Source organism: Cricetulus griseus, assembly GCF_003668045.3.
Source record: "Cricetulus griseus strain 17A/GY chromosome 1 unlocalized genomic scaffold, alternate assembly CriGri-PICRH-1.0 chr1_1, whole genome shotgun sequence".
Taxonomy (NCBI): domain Eukaryota; kingdom Metazoa; phylum Chordata; class Mammalia; order Rodentia; family Cricetidae; genus Cricetulus; species Cricetulus griseus.
This window is the reverse complement of record NW_023276807.1, coordinates 133,110,058-133,134,925: the sequence shown is the minus strand read 5'-3', so window position 1 is coordinate 133,134,925 and position 24,868 is coordinate 133,110,058. Positions and strand designations below refer to the sequence as shown.

Below are 24,868 nucleotides of genomic sequence, written 5' to 3'. Positions count from 1 at the left end.
TGTTGTTGTCTGTTCCTGGAATATGCTTACTTGCTTGCATTGCACATGTTGACCATGTCTGTGGTGTCCAGGCACGGGAAGAGGGCTGGGGACCTGGAGATAGGGAGGTAGTGGGTGTAAGATGCCACCTCAGGTTCCTCTCTGTGTAGATGGTATTGATCTCTGGTTTAGGAATCTTCTCATCACATGCCATAGGCTCCACCTTGGTCCTTGTCCTATCCTGGTGTTGCTCGACCCAGGATTCTGAGTACACGGCTCAGCGTTTTTGAGGTGAGAAGATGGTGTCCTGACTTCGGTAAGCCATTGCTCTGAGGATAGTGCTGTCTTGTCTCTCCTGAGAAACTATCATTTGTTACTCTTACCTGGGAGGTGCATGGGGGAGGGGCATTTGTGAATATCTCATTCCTGAAGTGAGCAGAATCCAACCAGGAAAAGACCAGTATCACCAAGATTACCTCACTGGAAAAGTCCTCGTAGCTGGTAGAGGTGGTGGCTGTAATCCTAGCAATTGGCAGGTAGATTTAGGAAGAGAATCAGGGGTTCAAGGACAGTCTGAGCTACCTGAGACCCTGTCTCAAAACCAAACAACCGCAAAATTCCCAAATCTTCAGCAGTTGCCATCCTATTCTGCCCAGCAGTGTAATTAGTAAGGACCGGTCTTTGTGTTTCTTAAGTTTGTGCTGAGAATAGTTAGGTACGGCCATAACCTGGTGGCACATAAAGAAGAATCAGTTATTAGGTGTCAATCAAAGGCATCCTGTGGACACATTGTCCTAGTAAGACCTCCCGTCTGCTCAGCAGGGTCTTATGTTACCATTAGGGTGCCATCTATCATGCTTTCTGTCTCTCTTCATCAGTTTGGTCACATTTGCTGTCTCTAGCCAGCCGATGATGACACTGGGTGTATGTCTTCAGCCCCCAGATGAGAGTGGCAACTCTAGCATTGTTTAGGGGCTTGTGCGGTCTTCATTGGGTAGATCTGACATCTGAGGTTTGCCCAAGATAACTATGTGGCATGGGAGAGGGTTAGATTTTGAACTTAATGTCTACCATCCTCCAAAGCCTGTTTTCTTTCTGTGATCTGGTCATGTTTGCTGTGTATAGTCGGTCTCCTGGGAATATTGGAGGGCTGCATTGATGAGGAGATTAGGAGGCCGGAATACTGGAAGGAGAAGACCAGAAAGGTGACTCCTGACTGAGGCTAAAACGAGAGGTCTATTACTGTAGCATTGCCCTGGCCCTGGGCTCCCATCCTCACCCTCAGCATATATACATAGACACCATGAGGGACAGGAGGGACAGGTCACACGGGGGCTGCTGAGTGAACACAGACTAGAGAAAGCCCTTGGTTGCACTTCTATTCATTAGGAGAATAACTGAGCTGGGACACTTAGCCGTTCACCCAGGCATAAAAATAGTGTCAAATAGAGGCTTCTCTGGTGTTCTTCTACTTGGTAAGCATTTACTTATGTTTGAGTCTGAAATGAAACAGGGGGGAGAAATATATCACCTGAGCCTGCCAGCTTACAAAGTAGGGTGCCTGAGTTTTATTCCTTGGGAAAATGGTGGGCTCAGGGGAGTGATGGGCAAATCTTTGAAAGCCTCTTTTTTGCGGGTGGGTGGTGAGTGGCGTCACTGCCGTTTTTTCCCCCCACTCACACAACTTGATTATACAACTTTTTAAAGTAACAACTTTATTGGGATGTGGCACATCTATATAATGTGGGATGTTCAGGGGGCTTTTGTGTGTTCTCACAGCTGTGTAGCCATCAGTGCAGTTACCTTCAGGGCATGGTCGTCAGCTTAAATCCCATATATGTTACCAGCCACAGTCTACCTTTTGTCTCATAAACATGTTTTATGAACATGGTTGTATTACAATGTGGATTTATATCATGAGGTCTTCATTCACTTAGTATACTATTTTCTTTCTTTTAAAAATACATATTTTTAAAACTTTATTAAGTATGATATATTGATCATATTTCCCTCAACTCCCCCCCCCCTTTCTCATCCACCCCAAAACATTTAGTTTTAGTTTTCTGTTTATGTATACGTTGCAGTGGGGTGGGTAGGAACATGGAGGCCAGAGAGGATGTTGAATTCCCCGGGAAATCAACAACTGCTCTTAAACACTGAGCCATTTCTCCAGCCCCTAGAGCAGTGTTTTGAAGATCCATCTATATTATAGCATGTATCGATACTTCTTTACTTTTTATTGCAAAGCAGTATTCTGTAATTTGTTTGGGTACATTTGATGGGACCCCCCTTTTTTTGGATATCGTAATGGTAGCGTGTTGTGTGTGTGTGTTGGGTGGAGGGGTGTTCGTGTGTGTGTGTGTGTGTGTGTGTGTGTGTGTGTGTGTGTGTGTGTGTGTGTGTGTATGGATGCATGAATAGCCCGGAAGTCAACATTGGTGTCTTCCTCTCACTCACTTGGTACAGTCTGTCACTGAACCTGGAATTTCCCATTTCTGCTAGGCTGGCTAGACAGGGAAAACTCCAGCCCCACAATCAGCCTGCCTCGGCCTTCTCCCACCCCTCACCAGGTGGGATCATAGGGGAATGCACCGTGTCTGGCTTTTACTAGGGTTCTGAGGATCTAAACTCTACACTTACACAAGCACTTTATCCACTGGGCCATCTCCCCAAACCCTGTATTCAAATTTTTGTGAAGTCATGGCTCTTTATCTTTCCTGGGTATATATTTATGATGGGATTTCTGGATCGTGTGGTAACCGTCTTTTCAGCATTTGAAGGAGTCATCAGCAATGTGCATGGCTGTGCATCTGACAGCTCCAGTGGCAGTGTGTGGATGGCTGTGCAGTGTGTGAAGGTTCTGATTTCTTGTCTTGGTCAGCATATGTTGTTTTTGTCTTTTGATGATAGCCATTCCAGTAGGTATAGAGAGTAAATTTTATTGTGACCTTAATTTGCATTTCCCTGATGACCATTATCCAGCCTCATGTTCATTTTGGCCTGGAATGAATCTTTGGAGAAAAGTCTTCAGTTCCTTTACCTGTATTTAAATTAGTTTCTTTGTCTTTTTGTTATTAATTTATGGTAGCTCTTTACATATTCTAGATAAAAGCTATTTTCAGAAATATGCTTTGCAAATGTTTTCTTCCATTTTATAGCTTGTCTTTTTAATTAATTACTTGGTTTTTTTTTGTTTTTTTTTTTGCCTTCAGCACAGGGCCATATATTAGTGCTGTATGCTGAGCTACAATAGTTTATTTATATATGTACTTATGGGGGGCAGGGTATATGTCACTCACTTGTTTGGCTGTCAGAGGATAACTTGCAGGAGCTGGCTCTCTCCTTCAATCATCATGCTATTGTAATTTCTTACTTTAGATTGTTTATTAAGTGTGTGCACATGCCAGTGGTGGTGGTGTGGGGGTTAGTTTTGTGTCCTGCACAGTGTAGAGCACACTGGTTTTCTCCCTGTGTTGGTCATGCCATCTACAAATAGTTTTACTTCCATGTTTCCTCTCTGGATAATCTGTGCTTTTTTTTTTTTTTTTTTTCCTTTTTTCTTTGCCTAATTGCCTTGGTTGGAGCCTCCAGTACAGTGTTGAATAAAATGTATTTTCTTCTCTTGTGATGATGAGATATTGAAACCAAAGGTACGTTAAGGAAGAGTTCATTTTGGCTGATGGTTCTAGAGGCAGCGTGCATAATTGCAGGGGAGGCCCAACAGCAGGCAGCCAGAGCCGGACACTGGCTGACCTCAGGTGCCTGAAGATGCCGGATGAGGGTGGCAGATCCCCTGGAGCTGGAGTCACATGGGGCTTTTGAGCTGCTGGATGTGGGTACTGGGAATTGAACTTGAGTCCTTCGGAAGAGCATCCATCGATCCTACCTGCTGAGTCGTCTCTCTAGTTCCAGATGTTCTAGTTCTTATTTTTAGGGTACTGAGTTAACAGGCATTCTCTGTCCCGTAGCTTTTCTTTGCAATCCTTCCATGTCTTTGAGCCACTATTGATGTATCCTCTGTTTCCCTGAGTTTAGTAGGTCCGGTTTAGTTACAGGTTTGTCAATGTGGTTATTTTCTAAAATTTAAAAAAAACTAATTTGAATTTTGTTAATTTCATTTTTTTCCATTTTTGTATTTTTTTTTAGTTGTTTGAAAATTTTACCTTGTGAGTTTTGATCATATTCACTATTCACTGCCTCCAGATCCTCCCAGATCCGCCCCTCCCTCCCCACCCACCCAAACTTGTACCGGCGTCTTGTTTCGCCACCCATCAAGCTCTATTTGTGGTCTTGGCCTGGAGCTCAATGTTTGGTTTTGATAAGGTCTTACTATGTACCCTTGGTTGGTCTGGTACTTGCTGTTTTGCCCAGGGTCCTTGAACTCTCACCTTCCAAGGGCTGGAATTACAGATCTGTGCTTCGGAGCACAGCCTTTTTTGGTTTTTCCAATCACCTTTATTTCTACTTTTTCCTTCCGTGTGGGGCCCATGATCTGGTTGCCCCCCCCCCTTTTTTTTCTCTTCGTAGAAGCTTAGATTGTTACGCATTCCACTGTTGTCTCCACTCTCGATTGCATAAGACTGTGTGCTGACACTGAGTGAGGGCCTGGAGACTTCCCTTTACAGACGGTTGGAGAACTGAATGTAGGACAGCAGCATGCAACACTCCACTGTGACGGAGTCCATGCAGCTTAGAGGTTCTAGGACCAAAGCGTAGGTTCTGGGGTCTTGTTGCCTGTGTGTGAGCTCTCCGTCTGCCACCTACAGCTGGGAGACGTTGAGCAACGCATCTAAGTCCTCTGAACCCCCTTCCCCATGTGTGTAGAATAAGGTAGTCAACACCATTGTGAGGGCTAAATGAGATAACACATGTGTTGCATTTAGCACAGGCTAAATGTTTAATATTGGCTAGCTGTTCCTAACTTAATGTCACTGTGACCTACATGAGCCTATGCCTAGCTGACCCCACAGATAGCTGCCGAGTCTGGAGTTGTGATTCTATTAGCTTCTACATCTCTGTCACCATCCATGATGCCCATATACCACCTGGCTGCAGCCTGGCAGCCCCCTAAGCTACTTTGCTGCTCTCGCTTATTCGTTCCATAGTGTAAAGATGATGGAACAAAAGCAGGAAATGGATTTTCCTAAACAAATGTAAAACATGATGAGAGGCAAGGGCCATAAATTATGAAAATGGTACTCACAAAAAAAAATTCTAATTTAGGTCTCTAGTACCTGGAATTCTCTTTATGAGAAAGCTTGGACATGCCCTTCTGAACTCACCAAGCAGCTGATGTTGAAGTCCCGTTGTCTGAGAGTATGCAACTGGAGCTGCTCTGTGCTTTCGGGGAATTGCTTAAAAACACATAATTTTATTCTCATCCTACAGTCAAACAATGACCATACTATTACAGCAAGAAAAACGCAAAGTTATCTGGATTATTTCTTTTTATGGAGCCTTCAGATAAAATTAAAATGTGCCTAGGTTTGATATGTACACACATGATCCTGCCACTCAGGCGGATGTGACAGGGAAGTGGTCAGTTGAGGCCAGCTACATAGAGGATACACCTGTCTCAAAAGTCTAGTCACAAGCAAAAGAATTCATTAGTTACAAGGTCAAAACCATCAGCTCCCTGAGTCCTGGTACATGTACAAAGATTTTGGTTTAGAGGGTTGATTTCCTGTTTTTGGAAGACTAAATTCAGAATAAACAATCAAAAGCAATTGCAGTGCACTCTTGAGCCACCTCACCAGCCTCCTGGATATCGTCCCCTAGTGACATGTACAACTTCTTCTGTATTTAAGATGGATGCTGCCTCACTTGTGTCCACATTGGATAGTTCCTACCATGTAAACAGCAATATGCTTAGATGAACAGCACATTCCATGAGGAGATTAATGCATGGTGTAATGTATTTGTGTTATATGCTCAATATTGTTCATGGTTTTGAGACAAGGCCTCACCCTTTAGTTTAGGCTTTGGCACTCACTATATAACTCAGGCTCGCCTCAGACTTGTAGCAACCCTCCTGCCTCCCAAGTGCTGGGATTACAGGCAGGGCCACTATACCTGGCACACATTCTTAATTTGTATAAGTAGTAGCTTGTATATATTCTTTCCCATGTAAACCTGAGGACTTGGTGACACACTCTGGTCCCCACTCCTGCTCTCCTTCCCTGCTGTGTTTTTCCCTCTGACCTTGCACAGCCCAACGTAACTATCATGCTATTGATGAACTCATTCACTGTCTGTTTTCCCCATGAGATTATAAGGTTCATAAGAGTGAGCTTTGGACATTTTGCTCAACACTATAGCCGAGGTACCTACAATTATTTCTTCCATTTAGAACGAAAGAGCTCTGTAAATGGTAGTTAATTGCTATTTTACCCTTTAGAGAAGTGAATGTCTTTTTTTTTTTAATTTTAAAAATTGTCTTAAGTATGGAGACTTTTCACTTGAATGATTAGTATTGTTTTGTTTTTGTCAGATTTTAAGATAGGGTCTCATGTACCAGGCTTGCTTTGACTCCCTTTGTAGCCCAGGATGACCTTGAACTCCTGATCCTCCTGCCTTCACCTTCCAAGTACTTAGATTCCAGGTATATGCTACCATGTTGCTTAGATTTTGTCAATTTGACACAAACTAGAGTTACCCGACAAGAGGAAAACTCAGTGGAGGAACTACCTCTATCAGATTGGCCTGTGGACATGTCTCTGGGAGCTTTTTTTTATTAATTATTGACAGCCTTAAGTTATTTTTCTATTGCTGTGAAGAGACACCATCTTGAAGGCAACAAAAAGAAAGTGTTTAATTGGGGCCTTACTTATAGTTTCAGAGAGTCATCATCATTTTCACAATCATGGCAGGGAATGCAGTGGCAGGCAAGCAGCAAGCATGGTACCAGAACAGTGGCTGACAGCTCACATCTGATCCATAAGCACCAAGAGAGAGAAGGGCGAGAGGAGAGAGAGCTAACTGGGAATGGTGTGGGCTTTTGAGACCTCAAAATCCATCCTGAAGTGACCACCACCTCCCAAGGCCACACTATCTTCCAAGGAAACACCTAATCCTCCCTAAACAGTTCCACCAACCGGGGTTTGAGCATTCGAAATATATGAGCCTGTGGGAGCCATTCTCATTCAAACCACACAAAATGTTGAAAGGCCCAACCAGTATGGACGGTGCCACTTTTGGACTGGGGCCGGATTGTAAAAGAAGGCAGGTTGAGCAAGCAAGTCTGGAGAACATGCCAGTAAACAGCACCCCTCCATAGTCTCCGCCTTAGTATCTGCTTCTAGATTGTACTTGAATTCTTGAGCCAGTTTCCCTCAATAATGGACTGTGGTGCCGAAGTGTAAGCCAAATAAACCTTTTCCTCCCCAAGTTAAGTTTGACTGTAACAGAAAGCAAACTAGAATAGCTACTGCACCTGGCTTGGGTTTTAGTTTTTATATATACCCAGGTAGTGTGATGGAATGGTTTAGAGCATTATCTCTGGGATTAAAGCTCACCTCTGTGCTTTTATTTGTTTGTTTGGTTGGTTTGTTGTTTCTTTCTTTCTTTCTTTCTTTCTTTCTTTCTTTCTTTCTTTTTTTGGTTTTTCGAGACAGGGTTTCTCTGTGTAGCTTTGGAGCCTATCCTGGCACTCTGGAGACCAGGCTGGCCGCGAACTCACAGAGATCCGCCTGCCTCTGCCTCCCGAGTGCTGGGATTAAAGGCGTGAGCCACCAACGCCCAGCTGGTTTGTTGTTTCTTAACCTTGGTGTGTTGAGGCTCTTAAAACAGGACTTTGATCATGCTAGGCAAGCACTATACCATTGAACTATCCTCCTGAACCCCATTTTTAAATTTGAAGATGAAATACCTCAGGGTTTACTTATACCTTACTCCAATATGTGCTATATTCTATGCTAAATTGGTGCTATAATTTGGTGTTTGACAATCTAACTTCAGGAAAAATACTATGGTGCTTTGTTCATTCAGGTCCATGGGAACTCCCATATATCCCTTCTCCTTTCCAGCCAGTTACAATTAGCTTCATGGCCGACTGCTGCTAACACTATTAACACAACTTAAGGCTTCAGGACCAACAGTTGATAGAGGCTACTACTTCAGTGCTGTTTGTGTAAGTACACACACGAGTGTGTGCATGCATGCCTGCACATGAACAATTTCTTCCTCCTCTTATACTTTAGTCATGCACTGACACAAACTGTAATTTTAGCAAAGTTTTTGGAATTCTAAATAGTACCAAATGGGCTGATGAGGTGGCTTAGTGGATAAAGGCACTTGCCACCAAGCTTGCCCTGACAGAGATTCCTAGAAACCTCAGGGTGGAAGGAGAGAACTAATTTCAAATTGTCTCCTGATCTCCACACATTTATGCACCCATGCACAAAATAATTAAATATTATCAAATGTATTTTTGGAAATAGTATATTACAATTATATATAAAAGCAAACATACTGGCATGGTCTTTACACTGGTTCTATTTTAACCTATAGATGAATTAAAATTTAAAAATAATTCTATCTTAGTAGGGTTTGATTTGGACTGATCAGATAACCCCTGTATTTAAAATAATAGTCTTTGAATGACTGGGACTACAGCTCAGTGGGTAGAGTGCAGAAAGTCCTATGTTCAGTTCTCAGCAACTGGACATGCTGGCACACACCTAGATCCTAGCTCTTAGAAAACAGAGAGAGGAGGAGTTCAAGATCATCTTCAACTACATAGAAAGTCGGAAGCCAGCTTGGGATATGTTAAACCCAGTCTCAGGAAAACAACAATGAGTAAAATGATTGCCACCCAAGCCTGCTGACCCAAGTTCAAGTCCCAGGACCCACATAAACATCCACATTTGTCCTCTGACACCCCCCCCCATGGCTCACATATGTGTCACACATGTACACCCCATAATAAATTTTAAAATGCCCAAAATAGATAAAAATAGCCCATGTCATTTCACATCATGTCTGTGCTTTCCCTCCCCAGACCAGGCTCAGTTCTGTTTCTTTCCTTTGTGCCACAGAGTCTATCTACCTCAGGGCTTCCATACTGCGTTTTTTGTCTTCCCCTTGTCTTCAGACTCTTAAAACAAAGGTGTGTTGTGAAGACTGAGCATCGTTCAGACAGGGCTTAACTGCTTGCTGCAAGCCGGTTGGATCTGGAGTGGCTGACATCACCATGGCCTCTGGGGATGCTTGCATGTTTTTATGCATTTGCTCACATAGAGAGTTGCTCAGGGCAGGAGAACAATGTTCACGAGAGAGGGCTAACTTCTGCTCTTTTCTGTGTTGTTTGAGTTTATTAAAGACACTTTGTTCAACGACAAAGCCTGAGGATTTGGCTTAGTTTTATGTTGAAGGCAGGCTGTAATTGTCATTGTAATTACTTCTTTGAAGTATTTATTCTGTGAAAAGCTACTTGTTCCTACCACCTTACTCTTTTATTTCTTAAAGCCAGGGTCTTGTACATGCTGAGTAAGCATTCTAGGTTATATTCAGGCTCCACCCTACCTTGTACTTACCATCCTCCAAATACTTTTTCCCAAAGTCTTGCATTTTAGGGCAGTGTTTATTTTAATATGCATATTTACTCATAAATATACACATTTTCATTTAAAAAAATCCAAACACAAAATACTATCTAATGTTCTAAACAATCTATAAATACAAGATTTTTATTATATGACATACTAATTTTTTTTTTTTTTTTTTTTTTTTTTGGATTTTGGAGACAGGGTTCTCTGTGTAGTTTTGGAGCCTATCCAGGCTAGCCTTGAACTCACAGAGATCTGCCTCCCACTGCCTCCCTTGTGCTGGGATTAAAGGCCTGTGCTACCAACACCTGGCAATATACTAATTTTTTTAGGATGTATTTTTTCATTTATGTATATGGGTGTTGGCTTGCTTGTATGTCTTTTGCAGCATGTGCATGTAGTACCCATGGAAGCCAGAAGGGGCATTAGATTATCTCGAGCTGGAGGTAGGGTTGGCGCCTCTATGGGGATGCTGGGAATTTAACCCCGATCTTCTACAAGGACAAGTGTCCATAACTGCTGAGCCATCTCTCTGACTCCTAAGGTACTCTTATATAAAAAACAGATTCTGAGTTCAAGCATGTGCCTGTTCAATGTGCCTGCCACCAAGTCTGCTAACCTGACTTTGATTCCTGGGACCCACAAGGTGGAAGGAAATAATTGACTCCTACAAGGTGCCCTCTGACCTCATTCTCAACGAGGTGCATGAGACACCCTAAATAAATAGATGATTTTAAAAAAAGTTTCTTGGTCCTATTTGTAGTTAAGGAATTTTAAATTGTTTAAAATATATTTTTTTATAAATGCCAGCTTAATAACTAAGGAGTTATCCTTCATTTAGCCTAGGAATTTGGCTTTATGTCAAATTTGACATTTTATATATAGTCTTAGATTTGTTTTGATTTTTAATATTTTTATTTATTTTTTCATATTTTATTGAATATTTGGGAATTCAAATCATGTACCCCAATCACACAGACACTGGGATTCGAACTGTGTGTCACCTTGTCCAGTGTCCCAGAGACAGTGTTATTTTTGAGTGCTTCTATTTGCCAGAACCCTTCCTGCTCACTTAAACGTATTTTATTTAATCCTCACAACACTCCATGTGAGATTGGAATTACTGTTTTGTTTTGTTTTTTATTTTGTATTAAGGAGTGCAAGGGCATGGGCACCCACATGATTCCCCAAGGGTGATTGGAAAGGAAATCATTAGATTCCTTTTTAGTCATGATTGGAGCTTGGGTAAAATATTTCGGTTAGATTTCCTTTTTATGAAACGCCAGTGTTTCTGTCTTCTTGGGCTTTCCCCAAGTATCTCCTTGTCAGAGTAGGTTTCGCACTAATTATCATACGGTTATTAAGCATTTCCACGAGACAGCTCTGACCCCTCCCCACTTTCTGAGCTCCGCCTTCAAGCTCATTCCAGGTGTCCTTAGCAAATGACTCCCTAGGCCAAAACCCATTGGCCAGTGCAGAGCCAGGAACTATGTAGAGCAGAGTCACGCTGTTCCTGGGGCTAGGGACAAAGGTTGCTGAAGCCTGGCTGTGGTTACAATCAGCCCGTCCATCCAGATTTCAAGACTGGAAAGGTAGGGAAACCGTACTTATTTTCACTGAGGTGTAAAGAAGATAGTTGTGTTCGTTTGAGGCAATTTATGTCAGGTTTACCAAACAGTTGGTTGTGGTTTTGTTTTAATTAAAAGTTCTATACACGTCTAAAGTTCTTAAGAATTTTAAGCACTACCTTGTTTGCCTTACCATTGGTAAAACTCCAGTTTTCTAGTTATGGGCAATGGTTTGTTAATGGCTTCTCTTAGACAGTCTGTAGAGAAGAAACTATGATAAGTGAAAATAAATTAGGAATTAGCAGGATGATATATAAAACTGTAGCAGTGGTATTTCCTCTTGGACACTCATGTTTGAGTCATTCTTTTTTAAACTGGTATTTAAGAAATGAAATTATTTAACTTTGGGCTCTCTGCTTTTTTACTTTAATACTTTAGTTATACTTTATATATAATCATAATGACCAGAAAAAGAGGTGTCTTTTTCACCTTTCCACCTAAAAATGAAGCTGTTTGAATAGCACTTGAACTGAAAGCTAATCATCAAGAGGAACATCTTTCTGATCTTAGTGAGCCCTCCTCCGTCATAGTGATCAGTCAGTACGGCCACAGAGAGCCCATCAGTCCTCTCATCAATTTGTAGTGTCAACCATATTCATAGCCATTGTATTGTCAGTATCAAAGATAAACTTGTCTGTTGTAACTAGATTTCCATAACTATTTGTTCTGAAAGTGGCTCAAAATGGATTTGTATTTTGTAACAGGATAGTACATTTATCTACAATAGGCCGGGACATGGTACTGTTCCATAAAACATTACATTACAAAGTATTTAATATGTGTTACTTTTATCGAATTTGTAAAGAGAACATTAATGCACTTATCATCGGATATTAAAGTGTGTGTGTGTGTGTGTGTGTGTGTGTGTGTGTGTGTGTGTGTGTGTGTGTGTGTTCGTTCGTTCGTTCGTTCATGTCATGGTGCCCTGTATAGGTCAGAGGACAATTTCTATGGAGTTGGTTCCCTCCTTCTGCCTTTACGTGGGCTCTGGAGATCAGCCAGGTTGTCAGGGTAGCGAAGCAAGTGCTTTGCCAAGGGTGCCTTCATTCTGGCCCCAGATTCCCCTTTTTTTAGTTTGTATTTAAAGAGGCTTTCAACCTGATATACTACTTTTACTAGGTTTGTTCAAATGTCATGTTTTTGAAGCTTGCTGTCAATGTTGCCTTCAGTGACTTGTCTCTTGCTCTCACTGAACTTTCAAGGAGTGGGTTGGGGATGGGGGCGGGTAAGCAACAGTCACAGTGTTAACTATTTACCTGGCTTTGGAGAATACTTGGTAACCATCTTCTTGCTGTTTCTCAACTGCAAGCTGAGGTTCAAAGGTTCAGATGAACCTTGCAGATCAGAGGTCAGACACGGATTGCTGCAATTTGTGGCTGAATTCTGCCGATATGACAGAATTTCACAGCTATGGATTGCTTGCTTCCACTCCTGCACACAGGCTGGGCTGGGCGGTTAACAGTGTAATTTGTACAAGTCAGCCTTTGGCACCCAAGTTTAATAAGTAACTAGCTTGTGGTGCCTTAGGTTTCACTGGTACAAGGTGCATGTTATAAAAAGGGTCAGATTTCACCATGCAGAGATGAAGGAGGTAGGAGGTGACAGTCTCATAGCTGCCACCTACGAGCCATACATAGAGATTCAGTAGTCTGTATTTCTATGGTGTAAATTTTAACATTCATTTTCTTCGTCTTCAAGAGTTGGGTCCTTTTGTAAAATGTTAACAAGAAAGAGATGTCTGATTAGGGATTATTAGCCAAGAAGTAGGAAGTGAAATTGCAGATGTTGCTTAATTAGTTCATGAGATCTTTGACTTCTCAAAAGCTTTCCAAAATGTTATGGCTTTTTAAGAATTTAGGGAATAAGAGGTGTAATTCCAGCACTCTGAAATCTGAGGCTTGAAGATTGCCAAGTTTTGAGCTACAGGGTGAGACCCACCTTTAACAAAGAGGAATGGATTGTTTTTGCCTTGGTCTTTCAGAAGTTACAGTTCATGATTGATTGATTGGTTATGTTGCTTTGGGTCTGTGGTGAAGACACATCATGATGCATGATGGAGCCAAGCTGCTTCCCTCATAGAAGTATAAAAATAGGGTCTAGAGTCCCACCATCTCTGCCAGGGCACATGAGTGGGAATTTCACGGGAAATTCTACTACCTCCTAATCCTTTTACACATAGGTCTTTAGGTTAACACTGAAGATCTAAAACCATAGCAGTTTCTCTCTCACGATTTAAATAACACAATTGTAGTTTTCAACTCTCCCATCCTGGGCCAATTGGACTCGAGAACATAACTACTCTAGAGCTCAGGTTCTCTGACCCTCTATGTTCAAATCTCAGCTTTACCACATTCAGTAATAAACCTTAGTCTTTGGTCAGTGTCTCTGTACTGTTCTCCCATCTCTCAAAGTAGGATCATAGTTCTTGCTTCCTTATTGTACGTAGCAGCAAGTAAAAAGATGCTGTGCAAGGGATGCTTGACACAATACTTGATGTACATTGAGGAATTAAGGACTGAGCTGCTGCTGTCATCATTGGCTCTTAGCTGCTGGCTTAGCCTTGCCCACCCCACATCCTATTGCAACATGCCTTCTCCTTGGTCCTTCATTTCAGGAGGGGTAGACACAGAAGTATATAGTTGGATTAGGTGCTGTGGGAGGTCTCAGGAAGTGTTCCCTTGCTATCAGGCAGAAAGATGCTTTAAAATGCCCATTTCAGGTCTACCACTCTTTAGATGCTGTGTTCCCTTAGCTGATCGCCAAATCCAAATCACTAGCAAGCTCTTTTTGTGCTGCCAAACAGTGAGAAGCATTTGAGATTTAAAATGAGTTCATAAATAATGCCACATGGATAGGTTGAATCCTATCCTTGGGAATATACATTACAGTGTTACATTTACTGATTTCATATTTTGCACAAATGCCAGATGTGAAATGTTACCTTGAATTTATTCATTCTGTTTCTTTATGCTTAATATAGTGGCTTTTGGATAAAAAAATATGATTTTTAACTACCAGTGACAATATTAAAATTAAGTACTTAGTATTTAAGAGGTCACAATGACATCTCATATTAATTAAAGTTAAACACCTGCTCTGGGCCAACACTGAGCCAGGGCATTGGGGTCTAGATGTGAGTCAGACCCAGATTCTGCCCTAGTAAAGTTTTTATTTAGTGGAAGATGAGCTCAGTTTTCACAGTTACTGTGAGCTTGTAAACCATATGCCAAAATACTACCATGATTGTCCTTCAATGTGGCAATTTCCTATAGCTCAATATAGTGTCAGAAAAAGTGCTAGATAACACTGGGCTGTCTCAGGAGCTTCCCTGGAGGAGCGATATAGGGTTGAGTTCAGCCTGGCAGAAGGTCTGAGAGGATCTGAAGAATCAGGAATGACCTGAAAGAGAAACTGAGGCAGGGCATGAAGCTGGATGAGGACTGAAACTCTTCATGCCTTAGGAGGATATTGACTTTACTCTAAAGACAGCACCAAGAGAATGTGGAAGATCCCACAAGAGGCTGATGGGAGCACATGGTGTGATTTTAAAGGCCGCTGTCTGCTGTGAGAGCTGGATTCATTGTATTAGGCAGGAGTGTCTGGAATGAAGGCAGCCCAGGAGGCTACTAGGGGCAGCTAGTTTGCAGCTAGTATGCTTCCAAATGTAAGATCTTTAATTCATGTGATGATACAGAAGTTCAGGAAATACTCGAGAAAGCTGATGCCTACACCCCTGAGAGCATGCCTGAGGTCAGGCAGTGCCAGAGGCTTCCTGGTAGCATCAAGTCCGTGTCCTTCTCCTTGAGAGTGGGCAACTGATTTATCGTAAAAACGAATCTGTTTGCAATAAAAAGTATTCCAGCTAGGCCTTGTGGCACACACCTATAAACTCAGTATTGGGAGCTGAGGCAAGAGTATCGGCCTTCATGGTCATCTTGAGTTTTGTAGTAAGTTTGAGTCTAACCTGGGCTACATAAGACACACCCACCCTCATCTTACAAAATAAAAGACATAGTGATTGCTACTACTTCATTTTAATTAGTATACAAAGTAGCATATTTCTTTATGACAACATACATGCCTGCTTTGGGTTGATTCTTACCCCTCCCCCCGCCCCCACCACACACACCTCTCTGCCTTCTCTCCCCACTGTGTACCTCCCTACCCCAGCTTCCTCCCTCCCCTTTCTCTGCATGTGTTCTTTTACCCCACTCCCATCTCCCTTTTCTTCCCCCTCAGCTCACAAGCCCCTTTGTCATTTCTTGGCATCTATTCATACTTATATCTATCTAAATACATGTAGTTAGAAGCTGGTAGAGAGTAGGAGTGGAAATTAAATTTTAGCTTAAGCTTGTGATTGAGGTTTGAAGTAGCACAGAGCATGTCATGACATTAGACTAATAAATATATTAGTACATATATATTTATTATTTAATGGTTTGTTTTAATGTTAGTGTATCCTGCCTCATTCCAAAAAGTGAATTTGCAACAACCTTAAAAGCCACATGTACATGGCTCATCATTTAATGCTTTTGCAGAGGACCTGGGTTCAGTTCCCAGCACCCGCGTGGCCAATCACAGCCACTCTAATTATAGAACTCTTTGTTCCAGCGCTCTCTGCCATTCTCTGTATATACTGCATGAGCATGATGCTCCTATGTACTGCAGCAAACACATAAAACGAAAAAAATATAGTAATGAAATCTTTAAAAAAGAAATTTTCGTTTCAAAGGAAAAGAGCAGTTGTAATGCTTTTGTTTGTTTGTTTGGGTTCTTTGTTTTGTTTTGTTTTAATGTGTGGCCATGTGCTGTAGCTCAGCAGGTAATTGTTCTTGCTGACTATTGTAAGCCTGCCTACTGGAGCTCAATTCATGGAAACCACATGGAGGTGGAAGGAGAGAATTGCACAAAGTACCACACATGAGCACACACACAGACACACACACAAATAATAGTTGCAATAATAGAAAGGAACCAAGTGTGGCATCTGAGCACAGTGATTTATATCCATAGTTATATTTTGTATCTATAGTTTATATATTTTATATAGTTAAAGTTATCTATAATTATATTTATATCTCTATGTTTTCACATTCATGAGTCCAAAGCAGAAGGTTTGCCATGAATTCCAGATCTGGGATATGGTGTGGTAACCTGCCTCAAAAACAAAATCCAATCAACCACTACCACCAAAACCAACCAAAAACTGTGTGTACTCTAACAGGACACAGAAAGAATATGAGTCAAAATGGAATCAGGGTAGACAGCAAAAATGGTGGCATCCAGCATCAGCCAAAGGAAGATCCCACCACGTTTGCTGGGAGCCCTGAGCAATACTCATTCCATGCAAAAAAAAAAAAAAGAATATATGTGTGTGTGTGTGTGTGTGTGTGTGTGTGTGTGCATATATATATATATATATATATATATATATATATATATGCATTTATGCATGTGTATGTAGTATGTATGTATATGTGTAAATATATGCATGTATATGTGTATTATGTGTGTATATATATAAATCAAGTTTGTCAGTTTTATTTGGAGATTTTTGTGAGCAATCAGAATAACAAATATTGAAGTTTTTATGAAATAAATTCTGTTTAGATTCATTGTGGAAAATCAGAATTTTCTGGGAGTGTACAATTGAGCCTACATGTTATACTTTAAGGAATTTTCTTTTTTTTCCAACTTTTTTTTTATTTGAATCAGAAACAGAATTGTTTTACATGACAATCCCAGGAATTTTCTTACTTAAGTAGCTATGACTACCCCCTCAGTGACCCTTCTTTCCCTCCAGTTTAGCATAAAACTGTGAATCCCAAGTTTCATATATATTAATAATTTGCTTTCAGATTATAGAGTTTACATGTCCACTACTGAGACATTACCTTGCTTATAAGGGGGAACTTTTACTATTATACAAAGTGGAAAACTTTAAAGTCCTGTGCTTTGTAACTATTTCCTCCACTCAGGAGAGCTGAGCACACCTGGGAACATAGTATAGGAGTCCGAATCTTTTTCTGTTGTCTTGACGCTGCAACTAAGTTTAAGACACAGCTTATAATGTGCACTTTAATTTCCAAGGTTTTATCAAACTGTGACTTTGGATTGTTTGTTATTCAACGTGCAACACACACGGCCTCTTTTTTTTTTTTTTTTTTTTTTCAGGGTTGGGTAAAGACTATAAATGTCACTTGTTAAACATCTGCTACCCTCTAATTTAAGGCTGCAGCCTTTCCCCTTTGAGGAAATCTTTGATAATAAGAATTTGACATAGGGTCTGGATGAGGTTACTGCTTGTGCTCTGATAACTACAGAACACCAGCCATTCCAATGGAGATGTGGTTGAACAGTTTTGCATTTTAACTGGCTTTGGAGGCCAGTTAATCCAGATTTCAAACTGCTCTGTAGAGCTCTAAAGGTCCTGCACACCAATGCCTTGGCTCTTGTTTTCTTTATTTGGCTAAATTTTTTGGTGGAAGAATACATATTGCAACCAGAAAATAATCATAAAGAAACAAAAAACAACAGTGGCATAAACAGCTATTTAAAACCTAGCAATTCAACTGTATTTTGCACTTCTAACAAGTGAAGGGATTTGCCGGAAATTGAAGACAGAAGAACCAGTCAAGGCCTAGTGGCTTGTGTCTATAATCCCTAGAGTTAAAAGACAGAGGCAGGAGAATTGCAAATTTCAAGCCATTTGGGGATATGTAGCATGCCTCTGCCTCAAAGAAAACACATGTCTCAAAGAAAACACATAGACCAGGATATGGTCATGATGGCATTAAAAACTAATCTAACATCTAGTCTGGACTTGAAATCATACTGAATTTAAAAATGCGGATACATACACTATTTGGATCTTCCGCTAGCTTGGCTGGTAGTTGTAAAGGCTGGGTAGAATATATCTTCAGACATGGAAGAAAGGTAGGATATACTGTAATATTTTTATCTAAAATGTCTGTTTCTTGAACAGTTTAGTTGGACTTTACATTCTCTTCATTTGAATGTTTTGTACGACGACTTCCAAGATTAACCTAAAACTCAATACTTTTCATTTTTCATAGCCCTCTCCTTGAAAGGAAAAATTCTCAAAAAATCTTGACTGTGATTTTAGGAGAGAGTAAGCCACTCTCATTGGAGGTGGATCCCAAGTGCCTTGTTCCTGTGGTCTTGGAGACCCGCTATGGAAGTCAGTCAGTCGAGAGGGATAGCGTAACTCCACAGACCATGCAGGAGGCACCCAGCTAGATATTTTTATGTAAATATAAGGTAGTATGTCTTTTTTGAGTCTCTGGGCTGCATCTGCATTCTTTCAAAGCAGTATGCCTATCTTTAAGTTATAGTGGTTCTAAAGGTCAAAGCACACCCATGGGGGGGAAAAAAAACTGGTAATATTCCTGTCCCAGTTCTGCACTTATTCAGGGGTGAGATAATGAGTTACATTTCTTGGTTTCTTGAGAACATAAGAGTAATGGTTTATTTTCTGAAGAAAGCAACCTCAATTTCTAGGCACATGTGAAATTTACATTGAAATAGAGCAAAACAAAACATTTTCTAACATTTTTTCTTTCCTTCAACCCTTTAGGGAAACTTCAAGAATTGAACAGAGAAATCCTAAGCAAGCTGCCTGAATCTGCCCTCGTTTTCTTGTTCTGTCTTCCATTTGGAGAACAAGGACCAATTGAACTGGTGAACTAGTGAGTGCACTTCCTGGAATCCTTTCCTTTCCTTTCCTTTTTAAGTAAGAATATAATTTCCTGGAGGTGTTGGTGGTGCATGCCTTTAATCCCAACACTCAGGAGGCAGAGACAGGCAGATGTCTGTGAGTTTGAGGCCTGCCTGGTCTACAGAGCGAGTGCCAGGATAGGTGCCAAAGCTACAGAGAAACCCTGTCTTGTAAAACAAACAAACAAACAAACAAACAAAACAAAACAAAACAAAAAAGAATATAATTTCCCTTCCTATCAAACAGGACATCTGCTGTTAGGCAATGTAGGCATCATGTGTTTACATGGTGAATTAGTGGTATATTACACTTTTTTTTGAACCTGTGCTACAAATCCTTTGTCGCTTGAGAGGACATATCTTCCGTCTGCCTGTGGGAAGAGACCCAGGGTAACTCAGGCTGCTTACAATCCACTTCTGACTTCTCAGAGGGAATCAGTGTTTCCTTCCTTCCTTCCTTCCTTCCTTCCTTCCTTCCTTCCTTCCTTCCTTCCTTCCTTCCTTCCTCCCTCCCTCCCTCTCTCCCTCTCTCCCTTCCTTCCTGTTTCTTCTTGCTTTGTTTCTTTGTTTGTTATGTCTTTTGAGAGAGTCTCTTGTTGTTCAGAGTTAAGTTTGAACTCTTGATCCTCTTGCCTCCACCCAGCCTGTGTTACCAGTCTTTTGACATCTTTTAATGTGTCGTACACTAGGAAAGCTCTTTGTACAAGACAGACAGAAGACTCAGTGTGATGGTATTTGCAATTTTGGAGTTGTCCTCATACTCTCTGTACACTGGCCTTGTTGCCTGCTATATAAAGCAGAAACAGCTGTCACGTCAGACTTTCCAATTTGTGATATGTTTTCTTTTGTACCCAAATTATTTCATAAAGCATATCTTCAAGTTTCATACAATGCTCATTTCTTTGTAAGACTGAATAATATTCTATTGTAAGGCATAGATCATTTTGTTAAACCTTTATCCATTAGCAGAAATCTGGATTGTTTCTGGATTTTGACTATTGTAAATAACACTCCCACCAACATCTCTCAGTCCTGATTTTATTTTGGATTTACATCTAGCAATTATGTAAATTTGGTAAATTCAAAGTATTTGCTATGGTGAAAGCTTCACCCCAGCCCCTAACATCCATATACCCAAAGAGTCTGGGATGTTATGGTGGAAGTTCCACCCAAGCCACCTCTCCTATCTCTCCAAACCCTGCTGCACCTTAGATAGCCAACCAAATGATGACCCCTCCCCAAGAGATGCTCAAGACCACTCCCACAGGGTATTTAAACTTCCTCCCAGAAAATAGACTGATTTTCTGGTCTCTCTTACCACTCTCCTCTCTGGGGTGCTCGAAGGCCATCCAGGAGCATTGTATCCTTTAAACGTGGGCTTTTTCTAATTCGGTTTGATTTGGTCTGATTTGGATTGCTGCATTGGCAGAGAGGCTTATCGTGGTGTAGAAATTTTTCAGTATCTATCTATATATATATTTTTCCTGAAGCATCAATGTATTTTCCACCATGTTTTTACACTCTCACCATCATTGTACAAAGAGGTCTAGTTTGTCCACTTAACTGGCTATAGTAAGGGGGTTTGTTTGATGATTGGGTATAAAATGGTGTATCAAACTGGCTTTGATTCTCTCATTCCTAACAATGTATGATGCTCAATGTTTTTCATACATCCATTGTATCTTGGAGAAGTGTGTTCAAATCGAATGTCCATTTGTTAATCAAGTCACTTGCTTGCTTTGCATTGAGTTTGTGGTTCTTTGTGGATTCTGGGCATTAGCTCTTCACAGAATATGATTAGCAAATATTTTTCTATGGTGCTAATCTTGATTAACAAGATTTTGGTGTTTTTTCTTTTGCAGTGCTGGGGATGGAGCCCAGAGCCTTGTGCATGCTAGGCAGGTGCTCTGCCACTGAGCTTCATCCCAACCAAGTTTTAAAGGTTCTTTTGTTTGGTTTGTTTTGGTTTTCTTTTGTTTTTGTTGTTTTTTGTTTTTTTGGTTTTTTTTTGACAGGGTTTCTCTGTGTAGTCCTGGCTTTCCTGGAGCTCAAACTGTAAGACCAAGCTGGCCTTGTCACCTGATCCTCTTCCCTCCACCTCCAGTGTACGGATTACTACATCACTACACCTGGCTCAATTTTTTAATTTTGATGAAACTTACCTATTTCTTTGATACATATGGTTCTGCAACAAATTCATGAATCTTTGCTCCCATTTTCTTTTTCAGTTTGGGAGCTTAGATTTACACCTTTGGTCTCCGTTAAGTTAGTTTTTGCATATTGTTTAGGGCCAGGGTTCGTTGTAAACAGGTACTTTTTAATCCCACAAAATCTTGGGTGAAGGCACGTGCCAAGCAGAAGTTCGTTACTCCTAAGCCTCAGATGTTTGCAATGAACCTTCATCTGCAGTATTTTCCTAGTAGGCTTTGGTTGCTCGTCCTGAAGATAGGTGAGAGAAGGGTTAGGGAAACAGCTAGCATATGTTACTAGCATATAGTGGTAATACCAGCATTTTTGCTTGATAAAATCCCCAGCCAAATAACACCAGAAGCGGGTAGTATTTTAGGCACGCTTTGCACACATCTGTGTATACGTGGTATAAGGATGTATACTTGGCAGTGGAGGGAAGGAGAGAGGACATACTCTTGTGGTTGGGGTCCTGAGCTGTAGGTAGATGACTGCACCATTTGCACAAAAGTCAGTTGTTCGTCATGCTAAACTGAACCCACAATACCATGGACAAACTGTGTTTCCAGACATTTTACTGTGGGCAGAACCTACATATGCTTCCAATATAAAATGTGAAGTCCATCCAGCACCTTCCCTTCCTGGCAGAATTTTGAGGAAGAAACTTGTGGTTGTGTACCCTGCCCCTCCTAGGATCAAAGGTCTGCAGGGAGCTGACTGCTCTGTGTTGGGCTTGAGATAACAGCAGGGCTGCATTTGCAACCCAGTTACAGGATTCTCTGTCGGAACAAGATTCAGTTAGACTTTCAACATCGGAACACTTGGCATGGGGAGTCAGTGTCCAAATTCCAAATCAGTTAGTGTTATATCTGTTAAGGTAGTCTCTGGGACAGAGTTTACCAGGCCTACCCCTCTTCTGGTTTTCACTGGGATTGGTTTATAAGGGACAAACTGTTTTGGCCATTGTGGGATCTCTTTCTTACTTTGCCATGAAAAGGAGATTTGGAAAATGAAGAAATAACTGAGCAAATTACATTTTCTGATTTTGGATAGCATAAGATGGCCTATGCTTTCTAAAAACCATTTGTGAGACTAGCATAGTGCATTTCCCTTGAAAGTCTTTTCACGTGTGACAAACTCAGAGCACCCAGTATGTCCATGTGAGTTTGAGACTAAGTAGCATTCTTTAATATTGCTTTACTTTCTAGAACTGTTAATATAAGCAGTTGTCGATCCATGCAACTTTTACTGCCTAGGTAAGTTGTATAGACTGCAAAATGGTTCCCCTTGCCCCTCTCTTGCCTTTTCTCCTCCTCTTTGCTACTTTCATTAACTCGGAGGCAAACAAAGCAAGTTGTTTGTTTCAAATAACACGCTCATTTCACCTTCAAAACTCATTTATAGATAAATGAACTTTCAGTTTTTTATAGCTAAGCTCTCCTTGATGTACTGATCATGAACCATGTATGACCATACTGGAGGAAATTATTTCAACAAGCACTAAAAACAAGGAGCAGTCAGATAGCCACATAGCTCGATTCCCACTTGTTACACTGGGTACTTATTAACCAAGGCGACCGCAGTTGGAAGTTGGAGATCGCAAATGAGAGTCTAAGAGGAGAGAAAAACACTTGAACGAGAAAAGGAAAGCAAGGGTGAATGAGGAGAAAGCTTGGCCCTGTGTGTTTTCCCCTGAATGGAGAGAGTGTTGCTTGATTGACGTGAGGCTGAGGAGCTTGGGTTTCGTGTGCTTGTACACAGGGACCTTTGTGAGCTTCTACATTGCATGGTTAGTGTCAGATTAACCTGTGAGCTGCTTCGGCAAGATCCCCCACCATGTGGCAGAGAACTCCAGGAAGGAAAGGTTTCTCCGACTGCATCCCAGGACATCCCCATCTTTTCATTGTCTTTCACCAGAACATTTATTTTACATTTTACAGAGACTATAGTTGTAGTGTCCTATAATACAGCGACAGCATTGGAAAACAGACGTTTTTAGAATTATTTTATGTGTCTGAGTGTTTTGCCTGCACATATGTATGTGCATCATATGTGTCTAGTGCCCGTGAAAGTCATGAGGGTCTTGGGTCTCCTAGAACTGGAGTAGTGGATGCCTTTGAGCCACCATGTAGGTGCTGGGAACCAAACCTAGGTCTTCTGTAAGAAGAGTAGCAAGTGCTCTCATTCTCTGGGCCATCCCTCTAGCCCTTTGAAAAAATGTTTTTAATGTACCTATAATATATATGGGAGTGTTTAACCTGAATGTATTTATGTACACCACATGTGTGTTTAGTACCCATGGAGGCCAGAATAGGGCATTGAATCCTCTGAAACTGGAGTTACAGAGTTGTGAGCTGACATGTGGGTGTTGGAATTTGAACCTGGGTCCTTCTCTAAGAGCAACAAGTACCCTTAACTCCTGAACCATCTCCAGCTCAAGGAAATATTTTTAATTTCAAAAACTCCTCACACCCAGTTTAAAACACATTTTAATTTTTTTTGAGAATTTCACATATAACTCTTATATTTACATTCTTTCTACCCATCCCTCCTCATCTAAAATGCCTTCCATGACCCCTCCCAGTTCCTCTCAAATTTATGATTTCCTCTTCTTTAATTATGGTTATTACACATATGAGACCTACTGAGTCCATGCAGTGTCACTCAATGTACATGTGTTTAGGTCTGACCATTTGGGATTGGATAAACTATTGGAGTTATTTTGTCCCTGGAAAAAGCTGGCTGTCCCTCTCTTAGCAGCTATTGGTTGCCTATAGCTCTTCTTCTGGGACCGGGCCTTGTGAAATGTCCCTCATCCACGTTGGCATGGTGACTGGTGTTTTCATTGTGTAAGTCTTTTTTAGGTGCAGCTTCCGAGAAAGCTGCTATCTAGCAGCAAACATCCTGGTCCTTAGGCTCTCAGTGTCTTTCTTCCCCATCTTGTAGTTTCCCTGAGCCTTACGGGCAAGGACTGTGCCACTATCACTTATTCTCTGTACTTTGGCCAGTGAATGATCTCTGTACTAGTCTCCATCTGCTATTAGAAAAAAATCCTTAGTTTATTCTCCTTCTTGTGGAGAGTTCCTGGGGAAATTCTCTTTCACTGGGACACTTGTCTTCAAGTCATTAAAATGGTAGGGCATCCACATCAAACAGGATCTATGTCTTATTTCACGGTTAGAGCTGCAATGACTAATGTTAACCAAACAAAACCAGGACGCACCTAAACTGGTGCTAATGTTTGACTGTGTCGATGTAGTCCACAGCCTTTGTTACAGGACAGGCAGTTGGTCATGTTTCTTACAAAGAATCCTGTGAGATTCTTGTAAACTACTATTTCACATGTCCCACACAAGGTCAAGGTCATACTAGGACATGCTCCAAGGAGCATGTGTTCATAGGCCATAGGACCGTAACAGGATTCCATGTTTTTACTGTGTAACCATTAGTAAGGAGTTTGGGAGGACAAAATGCCGTTGCCACATCATCACAGTGACTATCAGTTTGTATTTGGGGAAGTTCTTTTTCTGCATCTCTTGAAAGATTAATTCAAAAAACTTAGAAAATAATCATTTTTTTCATTCTTTTTTTGTTTTCCTGAGTGCTGGTATTTTTTCTTTTGTGTATATTCTTTCTTTAAATACATTTTATACACCAGTTTAAAATTTTTTTAAAGACATCTGAGCCTATTGCTTTTGGACTGTCTGGTTTTATTTTAAATATAAAAAGACATTACTGCCAAAAGTTGGGCATCTTTATTAAATTATAATCCCCAATTTAGTTGTGTGGCTC

General features: G+C 41.0%; 1 protein-coding gene across 2 annotated transcripts in view; it reads left to right on the top strand.

The window, feature by feature from the left end:
* Rbm47 (RNA binding motif protein 47) overlaps positions 1 to 24,868 on the top strand; it is an 83,077-nt gene that overhangs the window by 34,895 nt on the left and 23,314 nt on the right. For both annotated transcript variants that reach the window (XM_027390787.2, XM_035453400.1), the window contains exon 3: positions 18,750 to 18,861. The gene's annotated coding sequence lies outside the window, so the exon portion shown is untranslated. The remainder of the gene's footprint in view (positions 1 to 18,749; positions 18,862 to 24,868) is intronic.